This window comes from Hirundo rustica, chromosome 7, assembly GCF_015227805.2.
Source record: "Hirundo rustica isolate bHirRus1 chromosome 7, bHirRus1.pri.v3, whole genome shotgun sequence".
In the NCBI taxonomy this organism is placed as follows: Eukaryota; Metazoa; Chordata; class Aves; order Passeriformes; family Hirundinidae; genus Hirundo; species Hirundo rustica.
This window is the reverse complement of record NC_053456.1, coordinates 18,134,213-18,151,858: the sequence shown is the minus strand read 5'-3', so window position 1 is coordinate 18,151,858 and position 17,646 is coordinate 18,134,213. Positions and strand designations below refer to the sequence as shown.

Sequence of the window (17,646 nt, the reverse complement as noted above, 5' to 3'; positions counted from 1 at the left end):
AAGAGAGGAGAGAATACTGATAATTTTTTCCTTTTGTAATAGTGGTGAGAGAATGAAGAGTTTGACTTTGCCAAAATAAAGTTTTTGAAATTTTCAGCAACTAAGATAAATGTGCCAAATGAGAACTATAATTGAACAACATCAAAAGTATCAATTTGGTTTTGATTCATTTAAACATTGCACAATATTTTAAAATAATGTTAAAAGCCTTTTCAGAAAAGTGTTTCATTTAATAGGGGTTTTTGTTTTCACAGATGATTCAAAGAAATCCACAAAAAGTTTACAAATAATTCCACATAACCAATCTTTTTGGTTAAGAAGCTTTGGATGAAAACTTCTGGCTGGATCTAATTAGGAGCACGGCTTACTTGGGGCTGTTCTGAAGTATCAAAATAAGAGGATTGTGAGACAGCACAGATCCACAGGAGGAGTAGAGGAGCTTTTAACTACAACAGCATTTTGATTATTCATTTGTATGGATAGACAACTGCTTATGTATGAATGTTACAGTAAATCAAGTACCTGAAAAGCTGGGCTAATCCACACAACAGGGAAAAGGCAGCTCATTCTTCCATTAGTAGCATATTAGCGTAAAAAGCATTTGATAATTTGTTTCTTATTGTAAGGGTCTGAAATTACCAGAGATCTCATTTTGATTTCCACCAGTGCTATAAAATCTACATGCACAGTGTTAGGAAGGACAGTGAAAAGAGAAGACAATAAGGAAATAACCAGGGGACATTGCCTCCCACTGCTTTAGAAGCTTGGGTGTACAGTCTTACTAGGCTATAAGGAAAAATGAACAAGTACTTAAGAGAGACAGACTAGACAGGAAATGCAATATCAGCTTTGCAGTCTAAAAGAGAAATATATATACGTCTAAAGAGGAGACAACAGTAATACATCCAGAGAAGTGTGTAACAATCCTTAAAATATATTAGATATTACACATAGCTATAGTAAATGTAACAGATAAAATTATTAGAGATAGAAAGGGAAAATTATTATATCAAATAGCAAATATCGATGAAAATTCAATCCAACATAGCATATGTTTTAAAACTGTTTGTGTGAACATGGTAAAAATTTACCCAAAACATAAACATGAAATAAGAACAGCAATTCTGGTAATAAGTCATTCCAACTGCTGTCCAGCTTCCCAACTTTTAATACCCATGGTAAATTTTATGAATGGTTTTGTCATTGATGGTATCCATCTTCCCTCTACTGTGGCATGTGTGAAAGCTTGAAGTGGACCTTGCCATTTAATCATCTGGTAAAACACAGGGCCCCACAGAGAGGGTAGAGATGAAGAAGTGCTCAGTGTCATATGTAAAGAAACTCTACATGAGGGTGAATTATTTTTGTCAGAACAGAAAATCTTTTCCTGACATCCCAGGAGCCCTCATTTACAGACAATCCTAATTAATAAAATTAGAAGGAAAACAGGTTACCAGTTTTTCCTCAGAAACGTGTAAAAACTGTCTTTTTCAATGGGAAAGCATTAAAATGCACAACTGGCAACCTGCCATCATTCTCTGTGGTTCTGTGATCATTTTACTCTCCAGCTGTGTGTCCCTGTACTATATTAGATTGTCCCTAATTGCATGACTTTTCATTTATAGTTCTGAATTTCATCTCGTTCCAGTAACACCAGTCATCAAGCTCATCGAGTCCTTTCTGTATAATAGCTTGCTCAGTCTTTGACAATGCCTTATGACTTTGTGATAGGAGCAAATTACATTGGCATATTTCCATTTCGTTGCTGAAACAATAAATTAAACATTAAATAAAATCTGCCCCAAAGTTAAAACAGTGGCAAGCAACTTCGACCAAAGTGTAGGTTACTGTGATACTTGCTGTAGTTTGCAAAATGTGTTAATACTACTCTAAGACCCTTAATCTTTAAAAAAACCCCCAACATTAGGTTTATGCTCTAAAATGAAATACTATTTTAATTGAAAGAGCAAAAAAGACCTAAGTGGAGATTTTTCTTCTTGTAAGTAGTATCCATTTAATCAAATACATTGAATCTAAAGAATTCTTGTCATCTCTTCTCCCCATGATACTTACAATACTTACTATACTACTAAATTAATCATGGTGATCTAGGTGACTGAAAAACATGTTTGGTAACTTGGAGATGACATGAAACTGGCAGGGCAACAAGTAAACAGGAGGATAGTATTAGAATTTAAAATGTCCTGACAAACAACAAAACTGGCTCAAAAAGTGATGCAATTCAAGATATATAAGTTCTACATTTTATAATTAGACCATATGGAAATTATTCAGATCACAGAAATAAAACATGCAAGGAAACATAGGATCCAAGAGATCCTACATTTGAAAGCTTCCAAGGAGATGTAGGGTTTGAGCTCTTTCTGCCTAAATTTTACATTGAAAAGATCGATTGAAGACACAATGAGCATCGTCATAGAGCATCGTCATATGTCCAAAAAGCTCTTCCAAGGAAGCAAAGAAATTTGTTTTCTTTTTATCTAGCATACAGATAAACAGGTTGTGGCATTAAACTGCAGCATGAGAGTTTGTTAGGAAAACTTTTTACCAGTGAAAAAAGGAAATCAACAGAGTAGACACATGACAATCTTTCAAGGACTTTAAGAAAAGCTAGACCTTGGAAGAAAAAGATGAGTGAGTATGAGTTTTGTAGCAAAACTGATCACGATGAGAATCAGGAAACTTGTAACAGGTCTTCAGTGTTTTAGGGTCTTAAGTGTAGGTTTCTCATTGTTTTGTGCTGCTTCATCTGTTATGTTTCTCCCCAGGCCTCAAGGAAGCTGTTATCACTCCACAGAACTTCAGGAAAGATTGCATAACATGGGATTACCCTGTTCGAAGGTGGAAGGTTTAGAGCTGGTGCAGTACCTCTGCTAAGATTTATATTTTTGCTGCTCCACTGCTGAAATTAGACAGCAAATAAACATTGGTTTTCCTGTGCTTGAAGTTTGTGTGTTTCATACAATACTACACTGTCTGTTCAGTAGCCACAGCTGAGACAGAGGTTCTTTCATACAATATCGATGTACCGAGTTGTGCACTTTGAACAGTAGGTGTTCCTGCAAAACAAATCTTTCCAAATGGCTCTTAGAAGAGTTATATAAAAATACAGCTTCCTACACATTTTCCAACATTTTAGATGGATATATAACTAGCAAGTCACCTTTGAAAATGCAGTTACTTGAAACCTTAAGCCAATATGACATAGTTCTGTCAGAAAGGACCTCCCATTTTCCACCCACTCTTACCCTGCTCATTTCCCACTGTGTTGGCCTGCGCATTTCTGCATTTTAGCCAGATCAGCTCACTAGTCTGGCTGAAAACTGTAAATAACTGGGCAGATTTCAGAAAGATCAAAAATCTGATCCATCACACTTAAGAAAAGATAATTTCCTAATGTCTCAAGATGTCCTCTCACTTTAGAGTGAAAAGGACTATCTGATTACCTTCAGTGTCTTCCAAATTGTAGTGCTTCACCTAAGTGCAAGCTCAAAAGGCTTAAGAATACCAACAATGGATCTTCAGAGCTTGAACAATGGAGCAGAATGGGGCTCTAACAACTGTAGTCAACAAATGCTGGCACAGACCCTGTATCTGGTGTAGAACGCAGTATAAGCCGAATAAAACTGCAAAAAGGGTCATTAAAATGTCTGAATCCTAGCAAATCTAAGAATGAAATTAGGCTACCATTCAGTTACAGCAGCCTCAGGATTGCTCTTCCAAGATCAGACAGTGACCAGGATCACCTGTTTGCTTTCAACATGGACACCAGGACAGCATTTTGAGAACAATGTCCAGCAAGGATCATATAATGTGAAAACATATACAAAGACCCATACTGGGAAAGTTCAAGGGTGGTTCAAATCAATTTTCTTACTCTCTTTAAAACTTATTTCAGGAAACTACCCACAGATCTCTGGCAAGATGTACTCCAGGGAAGTATGAAAAACACATTAGTAAAAAACAGTTAATCTTTACTTACTGTTAACCAATAATTGGCAAGGACTTGCATTTGTTGAATTTAATCCATTTTCCTCTTTAATCGGAAATGGCCTTTGAAAAATTGCTGATTTTCAATCAAATGTCAGTGCACAAACAAAAAAGCTACTTGTCTTTCCAGATAAGAGGCCCTTAAATCCTTCCTTCTAGTATTAGACAATTTGGATTTGTCACTTGATGAAAATACCATTCTTAGCTTTTTTAATACAGTGAGATAAACTTTCTGCCAGACTGTAATGATCTCCTCCAGTGCTCCTTCACCACAGGAAAAAACCAAGGCTGATTTAAATCCAAGAAAGGTTCAAATCAACAGTTTGAGTTTCCTTGACAAAAAGAGAAATACTGTCTCCAAATCAAACAGCAGTGTGGGAAGACAGTGCAAGAGTGTTCACCAAGTCCCTAATGAAGCTGATTAAGTGATTACAGCCATTTCAGCTATCTTGATGCAGTGGGCTCCTCTTCAAATCAATCTTGGCCCTGATACACATCGTGAGAAACTATCCCCACAAGTAGAGTCTTGTGTAAGCGTCAGGCTAGAGATATATCCATTTTTAGTGTGTTTGTGTGGGGAGAGTGAATATACAATCCAAAGATGCAATGATAACAGAAGTGCCATATGTATGGGATGAGCTAGATATTTCCAGATGCCTGAATAGGAGAATGTGCTGACTACTTATGCTGTTAATAAAACATGCTGTGATTTCTTTCCTGACAAGCCAGAACTCAGAATTTAGCATTCCCAGTATGGGCATTATGCAAAGATGTTTAGAATGGAATCTCCAATTAATCTTAACTACAGGATGGCTACAGAAAATTCATATATAATTTATATCCTGCTGGATACAAGGCACCAGGTAGATGGGAGATTCTAACATCCCCCGAACATCTGTCTAGAAGTTCTGGATGAACAACATAAATCATGATTCTGAACCTACTGACAAATTACTGTGGGAAATACTCTGTGATTAAACTTTCATAGCCTCTTATTGTCTTCTATTGCAAACACAACCTATGAGTAAGGCTGTGCCTTTTCAGTTATCGCTTACGTAACCCCAGGTCAGGCTCCGACAGGGAAGCCGGGCGAAGCTTCCCTCGAGCCAGGGATAAAGGGCCACGGACCGAGCCCTCCAACTCCATGAAATGCTGCGAGCAGCTTCCACTTCCACGCAAAACGTTTCCACCCGCTCCTTGTAACCCGGCTGCGCCAACAGGCCGCCACAGCGGGCGCTGCGGGGAGCCGGGAGAAGGCAGGGGAGGAAGGCAGGGGAGGAAGGCAGGGGAGGAAGGCAGGGCGGAGCCCGCCGGGCGCCACCGCCCAGCCCGCCCCGCCGGCGGGCGCCGCAGGTGAGGCAGCCGAGCCGCCGCCCTGAGCCTCGGCACCCCCCGTCGCCGCAGCGAAGGAAGACGGGCGGCCCGGCGTCGCTGGAAGCGACAAGCCCGAGTGAAAAGGCGGCCGGGGAGGCGGCCGGGAGCTGCGGGCTCCGCAATGGCGCGGCGCCCAGGGGAGGTTGCCAAGCAACCGGTCCGGCGGCTGCGGCAGCGCGCTGCGCAGGGGGAGCGCCGCCGCCCGCAAAGCCTGGGAGAGTTCGCGAAGCCTCCTCGACACACGGCCTGCTCCAGAGGGACAGCTGCCCCTGGCAGCTTCAGCCGGGCCCGGTCACACGGGGGAAACGGAGGGAGGGAGCAGGTGTGCAGGGCAGAGGACGGCAGGAGAGGCAGAAGTGGACGGGGTTGCTGAGGGGAAGCCGCCCTTCAGAGGCAGCGGCGAGGGGCGGCGGAGCCCCGCCGGGCGAGGTCCCTCCCCGCTGTCCAAGAGCCGAGCTGAGCGGCCGTGGAGCCAAATTCAGGCTTTACCATCAGGGCGGGAAGAACCCGGGGGATCACCATCTCTCCTTCAGTTCATTTCTGTACCGTCTGCATTGGATACAGTCAGCCATGCTGCCTACTGCCTGCATTCAGCCAATTCCCCTGCTCCGGGTGGGCGGGTGTGTTGTGGGGCTTTTTTAAATAGGAAACGGTGACTGTAAAACCATAGAAACGGACCTGGGGAGTGGGGTGCTGCGACAGTTTTTTACATCATCTCCACTCATTTCAAGCTGTTGGTATATTTTTGAGGAAAAATTAACCGCATGCACTACGTGCCAAAACCCCTAAGTTTTGACTTGGTATACATGAGAGGAGAGGAGGGGGTATATGTCCAAATTGTAACTTTGCAAAATAAACAGAGAACCTGGATCTAAACGGAGGATTTTCTAAATAAGCTTGCATTTGCAAAGATAGCTGACTAGTGACGAACACAACTGCTTCTTGAGAAACTTCCAAACCCAAAACACAATAGGCACAGAAAGCATTAGGACCATCCCACAGGGGGAAACAAATATCTCCATGGATAACAGATGAGAATTTCCCCCCCGGGAACTGTACTGACGCTGACAGGCTCCTTGCAGCTGCACAGCACCAGCTGCCAAGGGGATCCTGCAGGAGTTAATGCAGCTTGAAAGAAGCATTAACTCCCTGGATATCTATCAACCTTCAAGGGCAGGATGCCACAAAATGTTTCCTCATAAGCACTACTCATGCCCCTACTATGTAGCTGCACCTGGAAACATATCAAGGTCTCTAAAGGAGATAGAATCACACGCACAAGAAAGCACAACTGCAAAAAAGCACAGCTACACAGCGTAACTTCTTTTCCCATGCATGGTCTCCACCAGATTCTCTTTGCCACTGGAATGGAAGAGTTGGCTTTGTTTCAGTAAAATGCCACTTCAAATAAACCAGAAGCAGTGGTTTCAGTGATTCTGGAAATTAAGTCACAGATGAGGTCCCGTATTTACTTTTAAATATTCTTTTAGTCTTGTGATAGTTTATGGTTACCAGTTCTTACTATATCCTTAGGGATAGAGTGCAGATGGGTCCAAGCCATTCACTAGTTACAGGTTGTGATGTCTCATGCTAATTGCACATGGGGCTGACAGTACTGTTTATTACTGAGATACTTGACATTGACCTGTCCAGTGTTTTTTTCTTCTTTTTTTTTTTCTTTTTTTTTTTCCCCTCTTGCTCAGTTATGTCAAACTTGAAGTGCTGGGGATAAAATTTTAGCTTTTTGCCTCAGATCAACTTTTAGAGGGAAGCTTCAACACAAATGAAACTATTTCTAAGAAAAAGGCTATACATACATGTATTTACCCCTAAAATTTTATAGTTGCCAATTTTCAAAGCATTAATAAGTCACATTCTGAATTTGGGACTTTTTCTTTTGGAATGATATCTATAATACTTGCCTAGAGTTGAAACATTTTGGAAAATTAGTTTGCATGTATTTGAATAAACACCCCAGAAATTTAAAGGTGTGAATTACAGAGATAATGCATTTTTCTGTTGTTTCATTGTCTATCAGAGGGGATTTTCCTTCAACTGAAGTCTGTCTTTTGTGGACTCTGCTGACCCAGGAGCGGGAATGTTTTCATCTTTTTGTTCTAAATCATTCTGTATGTTGGTTATTAAAGAAACCAAATCAAACAAGAAAAAAAACCAAAATGAAACAAACAAACCAACAAACCACAACCAACCCCCCCCCCCAAAAAAAAAAAAAAAACTCTCAACAACACAAACAAACAAACAAAAAAAAAAAAACCCAGAAGGAAATATAGAAGGAAAAGGAGGCATTTAGGAAAAAAGGGAAACATATCTCAGACTGAAGACCAGCAGCACAAGAAACCTCCAGGGAAATGATACGTGTAAGAACTGTCTGCCTGGATAAAGCAACTGTCTCAAAATTGGCTGCAGTAGTCCTGCAGGCTTTTTGGAGAGACATGAAAAACTCAAAGGCTTGTAGAGTATTATGATCAAGAAATTCATCTAGGTTTATCAGTTTGAAGCCAAAGGAGACCAGGCTGGGGAACAGTCAAGGAAAAGGGAAGGCGGCAGTATAGTGGGGCAAGCAGAGATAGGAGAAAACAAAAAAGCTTGGGATCAATGGGCAAGAGGGGGAATAAAACCCTGAAATAACTGGGCTGGAATTAATAGAAAGGATGGACAAGAAGATGTGAAGATGACAAGTTAAGAGCTCTGTGAAGTGTATGTAAATATGTATTCAATAACTCATTCATATGTGTATCAATATGGTCTCCCTAAAATTGTGTACGAACACTCCAATTAAAAGCACCTATTACTGTAGGAAGGACTGAAACGACAGCATAGAATTGAGACCTGCTTTAGCTTTTGTGAATTTGTCAGTAGATACTGTAATGCAATATTCACTGTCTGATGTAGTATACAATATGGATGAGCTCTTAAAAGCAGTGTGATTTGTTTTGAAGGAGACTTCCTTGATTCGTTGGTACTGCACAGGGATCAGAAGAAGTGACTAGTGGGAAGGGGAAAAGAAGGATGATAACTATGTGTCCTTCATGCAAGGTCTGTATGCTGTCTTGGAGAACTGGCCATGCCTCAAGTATGGTTTGTCTTCTCTGGTGTCAAATGCCTGTATCTATCGCCATCCGCATTTAAGCCTTTCATATTTCTGGAGAAAAACAGGTCCTGTAGAAGGCAATTCTTCTGACTATTTCAGACATCTACCTTAAGATGAGGCAAGTTGTGCCCTAGAAGTGCCTGTCTCTCTGGACTGACTAGAAGGGGCAAGAGATGAGAACTGAGTGCTGCCTGATGGCAGGCAATTCACTCAAACTGCTGTTTTCACAGGTGGCTACAAATCATATGTGTGATTTCTAGAATGTAAAGACAGCCTTAATACTAGCATACTTTTCATGTGATTTTGTCAATGTGAAATATTTAGTGGATCCTCTTACTTCCACACCTCCTTACTAAATATCAGCCACTTATTTTACTCCTATTACCATTGTTCCCAGTTTGTGCTTTAAGAAGCACAACCATGTGTGGTTTGGGAACCAGAATGACGTATGGAAATATATGGGTCTGCATTCTGATACACAATGACAGAGACAGGGGGAGAATTGAATATTCCTGTTGTAGTACTCAACAATATGTATTAATGACTGTAATTTTAATAGTTATTTTGTATTACAGTTCTGCCAACTGCCCAAAGCTTCACACTATAGGCATTTCTACAGTTGAGTAACTATATATTTTAAATGATGATGTCACCAGTGGGAGACACATAAGGCTGGATGTATATTCAAAATTTGGCAACCAAAAGGGAAAAATTAAACCAAGCAGCATGAAATTAGATCCTATGATGAGTAATATGGTTGGTGATTTGTGCAGAACACAGCCAAATGGTTACATAGGATTTCCCAGACCATCCTATAGGAACTGCTAGAACTGTTAGAAAGCTTTAGAGCTGCACCTGTATCCCCTCTGTGTCCCATGCAAAGGCAGAGAGCAAATATCATCACTATTCCCTGGTGACCTGACCAGTATGTTTGTCTCCCTGGGTAATGAAAAGCTCAGTCAGATATATAACATTAGAAAGCATTAAATAAGTCTCTATTAAATTTAGAAGATTTTGTTTGATCTGAAAGGAAACAGAGTAGTTAATTGGCCCACAATTAAATAGAAATGCCATTAAAAAATCCTGAAACAGTTTGCCAGGCCCAATTTCTGTTTGCCTTTTACAGTGTCCTCAAAACCTGTCATATCAAGACATAAACTGAGAATATTCTGAACACTATGAAAACATCTTTATGGATCAATTTATCCTAAGGGACAAAGTGCCTATGGCTGACACATGCAGTTAAGTAAGAGCAGGAAGGTAGTATCACTATTCCATCAAGAAACTCGAAAGGCCTGAGGGAGCAATGCAGATCCATAAGTGTAGGATCAGAGGAGATGGTTATGAGTGTTTATTCTGACATTCTGCCCAGTGTGAATTACACAAGTCCCCTGATTTAAAAAGAGTCTCAGCTAAAAAACACCAAATTCATGAGAAACCCTTAGTAAGTTACCTGAGGGCAAAGTATTATTGCAACAACATGGGTGCCTTGTTTCATACTTGGACATCACTTTTCTGGGTGGTGGTGTTAGGAAGAAAAAGGAGAAGTGGCACAGAAGTATGTAAATGTGCTAGAAATGGAAAGCTGAATACTTACATCATATACCTGCCCCAAACTAATTTTTTATAACTCCTGATTGTTTTCATAAGCGGTAGAAAACAATTAACAGCTTTAAAGTTCAGTTACTTTGTTTAAAAATGCAGGTTCAGTTTCAAGGTAACTTAAAAAAAAAAAAAAAAGAGTGGAGGCTTGTTCATTATAATATTTTATAGCTTTTGGAAAAAGAAGAATTGCTGAAACAATCTACAGAATTCTAGGCTTAAATAAACTGCAGCCAAATGTAACTGGACTATTTGGAACTGAAATTTGTTCAGTGGAGTTCAATTATTTTTTTCTAGTTCAGAATAATTTCCTAAGTGTATAGGTTTGTTTTTTTTATATACTCCATTTGCATTTGTTGGTACGTGTGAATAAAACAACAGAGCAGATGTAGAAAACCTCCTCAGGAGAGTTTTTCCATCCCCACTGTGTTTGAGCCAGCAAAACAGGTTCTGGTTAGAGAGAATACAGGAGCTCCCCAAAGAGTTCTCACAGCATCACCTGCACATTGGAGCTGTACTACTGCAAGGACATTTTCCAACAGGAGTTGTGCATGCCACACTGCCTGTTTCCATACAGAAACATGGATACACTTGTCAATATTTCCTTTACAATGTATTCAACTTTTTCTTCATATAAACTCGATTTGTATACCCTTCTAAAATTTCTCTTTCCCCCACCCTACATTTGACTGCTTTTTGCCCATCAGTCACTCTTCTCAAAATTCCCAGATATTTCCTCTTCTTACTGCAATTCCAGAGCTGTTTGCCCATCCTCACAATATTTAAACCACCTTACCAGCTCACTCCATTTCTGCATCATATCCTTCATCTTTCTCACTAAGGACAGATTATTTTGAGAATGTGTGAATTCATGAACTAATTTGGAAGTGAGGTCAATACTGAGAAAAGCTGTATAATCCCTTTCCCAGCTATGGAGAACACTTCTCCAGAGTTCCCAGCCTCTGCAACTCCACAGAGCAAGATATCAGCATGAGTAACAACACCCAAGTGTCCCATATAACATTAAAGGTCATCATCATCATCATTCCCTGAGGCTTATGTTCAGTTTTTTCCCCCTGAAGAATACTAGGGGGGTCAACTACCAGATTTCTCTGTGTGAGAGGCCCTGCCTTCCGCTTGGCATCAAGGGCCAAAGCTTTGCTTCGGATCAAAGATCATGATATTCATAAAAATTTCATCTGGCAAATGCACAAATATCTTTTTATGGTCACAAATGTAAAGGCTGTGATGCACTTTAACTCTAACTCTAACTAAAAAGATCATAAAAATATTTGAAACAATAAGTCTTGAAAATGTTTTGACTATTGCATATGCTTAGCCAACATAGCTACAAAAGCAAACTGTTTGCAAGATGTGAAATGTTATTCTGTTGAAAAGTGACTCTTTTAAGTGTGGCCCAGTAACATTTACAGTCTATTTCTTTCTAATCAAATTGACTTTCTTAATACTTTAAACATTTCCATTTTCTCATTGCTTCTGAGAGTAAAATTCTGTGCTTTCCATTTCATTTATTACTATTTTCCAGAAGCCAAATGAAGGTAGAGCTCAACCTTACACCCAGTATTTTCAAAGCACATTCTCATTTTTTCACTGGGAGAACTTTTCAGTAGTATTATTGTGGTACTTAGGAGGCTGTTTACTGTCGACACTTTTGTGGTGCTTCTCATTTTACAAAATGGAAACCAGTCTCTACACTGAAAAATCTAACCTGTGTGAATGCATTTGCACAGGGTGTTTGTGCAGCCATCACCAAAGTCTCAATCTGCAAACAATCGTGCAGTGTTTGCCCCATGTCTGCTTTCAGGTTAACACAACTACAGATGGAAGATTTTTTTCATCCTGCCTGGTGTTAGTACTTATCTTTTAGTTTCCATGGTTGCATTATTGACTTTCAGCAAAGAGAAAACACATGGAGCTCACACGCTCTACAAATACACCTGTTAAACTCTTCGGATACAACCTTGCGTGCTACAGTGGCAGTTAAAATAACTTTGCCAGCGGCTTCCAGGAGGGAAGACTTATCTAACAAAGCCTACCTTGTGTCCCAAGAAGTAGAATTTTCCACTGGTTTACCTCTGGTATTAATGTTTATTTATACACAAAATACAATTAGCATACTCGGAGATAGGCTGTCAAATTTCGACTATCCTGGACAGAGTCCTTGTTTCATTATAGAGTTCATTTAGAAATTTGCCATATACTTGCCTATAATCACATGGTTTGTTTAGATACTTGGGTGCTGGCACCTGTTTACGGAACTCATTTGTAAACAGCAAATTCAGATGGCAGTGTCTAGCCAAAGGACATTTGTTTCTAAACTTGCTCCCCACAGTTTATGATTCATTAAACTCTGGCCATTGTTTTTCTTGAGATCGCAGACTGTCAAATATTTTTGCATGTATCTGTCTCTGTTTTGTATACATGTATGGAATCCAGCTCCTAATAGATCTGTTAGCCTACTGAGACAAATGGGTGAGTCTAGAACACAGTGTATTGCTTTAAAGAACTTGAGTCAGATTCCTAATTTCAGAGTGAGTCATTTACATTCATCATCAAACAAAACTACATTGGGGTCAAAGTCTGTGGAGGATTTTGCAATTACACAGAGGATGGTGGGACATGGTAAAGATGGTATAGAAAAAAAATTATGTACATTCAGATAGGAAGACTGTTTCTGCACCACTCTGAAAGCCTGCTGTTAATAATTCAACTAAAGCAACCCTGACCCTGCTGTGAGAGGAATGACAGCAGGAGATGGGGAAACATTGCAGCTTTAACCAAGTTAGCTCCGTATCAGTGTCCAGAAAGCCATGGAGTCAGAAGTTAGCAGGCCAGAATAATCAGACAGGCTTGTACAGTTCCATACAGCACAAATGCTGCCTTTGAAACCAAACTGCTAAGCTAAGGGCTGGCTAGACCTGCTGTCATCCTGCTTTTACTGCAGTGTTGAACAGTACCCAATATTTTGGCTAGATCAGGCGGTTTGATGTCTGAATTACTCAAAAGCTGTATCTTACAACTCGACTTAAGACCAGACAATGTGCACCACATAAAACCCAGGCATCCCCTCTCATATGACAAGGCCACATTGGAAGATCACATTCAAAACCTGGACATCCATCATCTTAAAATACGTGCCTGCTCATGCTCTTTGTTGTCAGTTTGTGCAGGTAAGCTAGCTGTACCCTGCATGGAGCAATCATTATCTTACTGAACATGAGCCTCTTTCTTGGTGAAGGTGGTTTGCATTTTTAATGCATAATGGCAACCACCAGTGAGGATCTCCAGAAAGATGGTGAGAACCGACTAGCATTAGCTACAATTCATCTGGCCAAAATCAGCAGAAACCAAGCAAAAAATGAAGCAGCAAGTAGGATTGCAATTACACAAAGCCTAAGAAAACTTCACATGGAACAGTCACTGAACTTCAGCCTGAGAAACATAAAAACAAGTTATTGCTATTTTTTTATTATTTTTTAATTTTTTTTCCATACAGTATGAACAACCTGGCAGAATTTTCTTTACTTAATGTTTCCATCATGTGAATCACTTCATAATGCTTTCAGCTTTGCCAAATATTAATTGTTGAGACTTGATTTATTTCTTTAGTGTCACTATAAATGGTGAGATATTTCTTTCAATGAAATTAGAAAGAAAATATCAATTTCACAATGCAGATTCATGTATCCTTTTTCAGTTTGAATGACTATAAAAAACAAAAACCTCACCATTTAATAGAAAAAGTACATTTTTGTTCTGCTTATTGGGAAAATTTTGACAGTATTATTTCTCTAATCTGCAAGTTTAAAAAACAACAGGCAAGAATGATGAATCTATGTTGTTGGGGTTTTTAATACGAAGATCAAAAACTGGTTTTGTGTTTATTTGATAAGTGTGGTGGTAATACTGCAGCATTAAAATGTATTTCCAGACAGTTTTTTGAGAACTTTTGCTACAATCTCTTCATTCTGAATTGTGTCAAGTAGGCTGCTCAGGCAATATATGAGTTTTAGTCTTGTTGCTCCTGTTTAAATTAATTGAAATCTGGCCATTCAAATGGAATTCTCTAAAATAATTTCTAGATATGCTCAGGAAAATCTTCTTAGCAGTTTGGAATAAATACTCCAAGAGCTGCCATGTGTTAGCTGTGTTTCTACATTAGCAGCCCCTTCAGCACAGTTAATACTGAGAACTGCTGAGGCACTCAACACTTAAAGCAGGAGTGGAAGCAAAGCCCTTCTGCTGGTCCCAAACCAGTCAGAGGCAGAAAGAGGAAGCAACTGAACTCCAGTTGGAGGTGAGGGTCGGAAAAGGAGCAATAGTAAGTTCAGAAGCAAAAATACGACAGGTAAAGTAGCAAACTTGGAATTAGAACTGAAGAGTGTGAATATAGTTATTCAATGTTTCTTTAAATTGTCCTCTGTCAGTATTTTGGTCCCAAACCTTCTTTACAGTCTATCTTCCCGAGCATGCATTAAGTGCAGAATGATTAATTTCCTCAGCTTTTATTTTTTATCCTTAAGGCATTTAGTAATTCAAAACATCATTTGCCTCTTCATTACCACCTCTGGGAAATGAGATAAGTTATTTGTCTTTCAGAGGCAGAGGAACAGGAGATACAAGTGAGAATTGGTAGAAAGGTCTTCTCACCCAGCATTTCTAAGACTGGTGGGTGTCCACAAGATGAGAGAAGGTACAAGAAATGGATTTATTCGAGTGACTTCAGGAAGCCTCTAGAAGGAGGCCCTGGGATTCCTGATATCTGCTTGGCAAGCTGAGACTGAAGGCAAAGAGAGAGGAACTGGAAGGCTCTGATGGGCAAGAGCCCCCTTCCACTCAGGGGGAGCGCAGGACCAGGGTCTGCAGCTGCAAAGGATCTGCACTGTGGTTTGGAGAAGCTGGTGGGAGCATGTCTTTGGCCTTAAAACATTGGAAGCAACATAGTACAAATCTTGCTTGAGATATGTTGTGCTCCAGCTGAGAGCTGAGTGCATAATGGGATTACAGTTGCATTTCTTGCTACCAGGTATGAGTCAAGCAGATAGACTATATTAGATTTCAGTGTCCCTTCCACCCCTTTGGTGGGAGAGTTTTTAGGGCTGCTTGGGGGTGGAACGGGGCTGCAGTTAGTGACCACACAAATCTATTCCTCAAGGTCTAAGATGAAATCAAGGAGGCAGCTACTGGCAGCATAACTGATGCTGAGCTCTTGCTGCAGGGTGGGTACTCTGGCCTCCGCTGTTGGGATCTGATGCTTATATGAGCACAAATAGAGTAATTCAGTACTCAAAGATAACAAGAAGGCTTTAATAGCACCTATACTTAAGTTTCACACAACATAGGTAAAGTTAGCTTTCTCTTAGGGTCAAGTTGTGCTTGAAGCCCTTCAGAAATACCCAACTTTATTCCTAGTGCAAGGTAACTGTATCATGCTTTGATAATGATGTGCCTCTATTTCCCAAGACCTAATTTTCATAATAAATATACTCAAAATCTGTAAGAATTCTGCTTCAATACTTTCCTTTAAGGGCTGTAATAGCTCAATTGATTTTATATTTAATTTTTTAAACAGAAGAGTTAATCTAAAGATTGCCTTTGAAGCCCATTTGACCTACTAACTGCATTTTATGAACACTGCAAAATTTCTGTGATTACAAATATTATTTTTCTCTGAAAACTGGTGCAGTCTAAAAATCAAGAGGACAGAGCCAGGTATTTATCCACTTTCCTATATTGAGAATGTGAGTCATTCCATTGACATGTCTGTTTGTTGTTGAAGTGGGGCCTATAGACATATGAGAGCATCATTTATTTAATGCATTTCTCGCCAGAGGAAATTGCAGATCATTTGGACATGATCATTCCTCCTTTCTCCAGATCTGTTCAATAATGAAGGAACCTTTACCATCTAGCAAAGAGACCTTCAGACATTGCAATGGCTCAGCCATATCCAGACATGCATATTGAAAACCTTGATCAGAAAAATGCAGCTAAGCAGGCGACCTGCAGAGATGGCGAGAATGTGAACCTTCGTAATGTTTCATCTGTATCTATGGAATCATCTAAAGCCAACACAGCAGCAACCATTCAAACCCCAACGGGCAATTTTCTGTTGCTTCACTAATCACCACAAAAAGAAAAAAAGTTTGCCTTTACACAGGTGTGTGAATATCTTGATGAAGTGCTACTTACCACCTTATAATAGAAAGCAACAGGAAAAAAACTGATTGCACATTCTCTGTTTTTTCACAAACTGGTTACTGAGCCCCTTCTCTGATCTATGACTTTGCAAGTCAATGCATTTCTGTGTTGCTTTTCCCAACTAAAACCATTATTGGTGTAATTAAGAGAAGGTAAGAAAAAAGACCAGAAGGTTTGAAAGCAGAGTCAGGGGGTGCTGCATGAGCTTCCCACCTCCTGAGTCATTCTGCTGTCTCTCCCAGTGGGTATCATGCTTCTAAAAAAATAATGAAAGGAATATTTTTTGTCTCTCATGCAATATGGAATGAAGTTTCAAAATAAAAATGTCATTCTTATATATGTATATAAAATAATTCACAAAACGTGTTTTGTATGGTATATGCAGCAGTGCAAAACCATGTTTAGTCACAGACAAGTCCTCCATTCTGTCTTTCATCAGGGAGAGGCTGTTTTGGGAGATGAGGGAGGGGAGAATCCTATAAATCTCCTATGCCTCACAGGAAAAAAAAGACGATTTTAGGAAGTAAAGAGAGCCTCACACTGAAAACGCTATAAAGAAGCAACAGTACATCTCTGCATCAAAATTGTGCAATCCTAGGGATGCAGTTGTGTGCTTTAAAACACACTCCAATTTGTATTCAGAATACAGCACCAATATAGCCTCCAGTAGAAAAAGAAAACACTTGTAGATGACCACCTTAAAATAACAGCAACAAATTACCACAATTAAGATGCAAAACACAAACTCAGAAGTAATTCTTATTACAAACATGCAAGCTTAAAAAACATAGGATCAGAAAGCTGCAAAGAGCAACATCATTTTTCATTATTGTGCTAAGACCCAATTAAATGCTACGAAAAATCCATGCAGTGGCAAAGATGGCTATTATTTCCTCTCCTCTTGCTCTATTAATATTAATTGAAAACTAGGTGTGGCACCACAAGAGAAGAATCTTGGTAAAAACCAGACAGAATTTGTTGGTTTGTAGCATTCTAGTTAAATATAGTGTTGCCTTACCTGATTAAAAGAGAATTAAAAATCATAGCATAAGAAATATCCATGCACTTGTAGATAGATGATGAGAGGCTCCTTCTACTGCAGGTACAGTTTCCTGGGCAAAGAAGCTTGTAAACTCTTGATTTCACTGAAATGAAAAAGGAAAGAAATAAAGAACCTCCCCATAAAAGCAACAAAGGAACCTCTGCAGTATTCCGTCGTCTCTTCGCCTGCTTCCTGTTCTGAGATTCACTCCTTGAATCCCAGCATCGATCAGAAAATTGGTCGTGGGGGGAAAAAAAGGAGGGGGGGAGAGCGGAGAGGGAGG

At 39.7% G+C, this 17,646-nt stretch overlaps 1 protein-coding gene across 1 annotated transcript in view; it reads right to left on the bottom strand.

Moving 5' to 3' along the window:
* Window positions 1-17,646, bottom strand: part of LOC120754883 (sodium channel protein type 2 subunit alpha) — a 75,938-nt gene extending 58,292 nt beyond the window's left edge. Inside the window, exon 1 of the mRNA XM_058421246.1 lies at window positions 17,340-17,646. The gene's annotated coding sequence lies outside the window, so the exon portion shown is untranslated. The remainder of the gene's footprint in view (window positions 1-17,339) is intronic.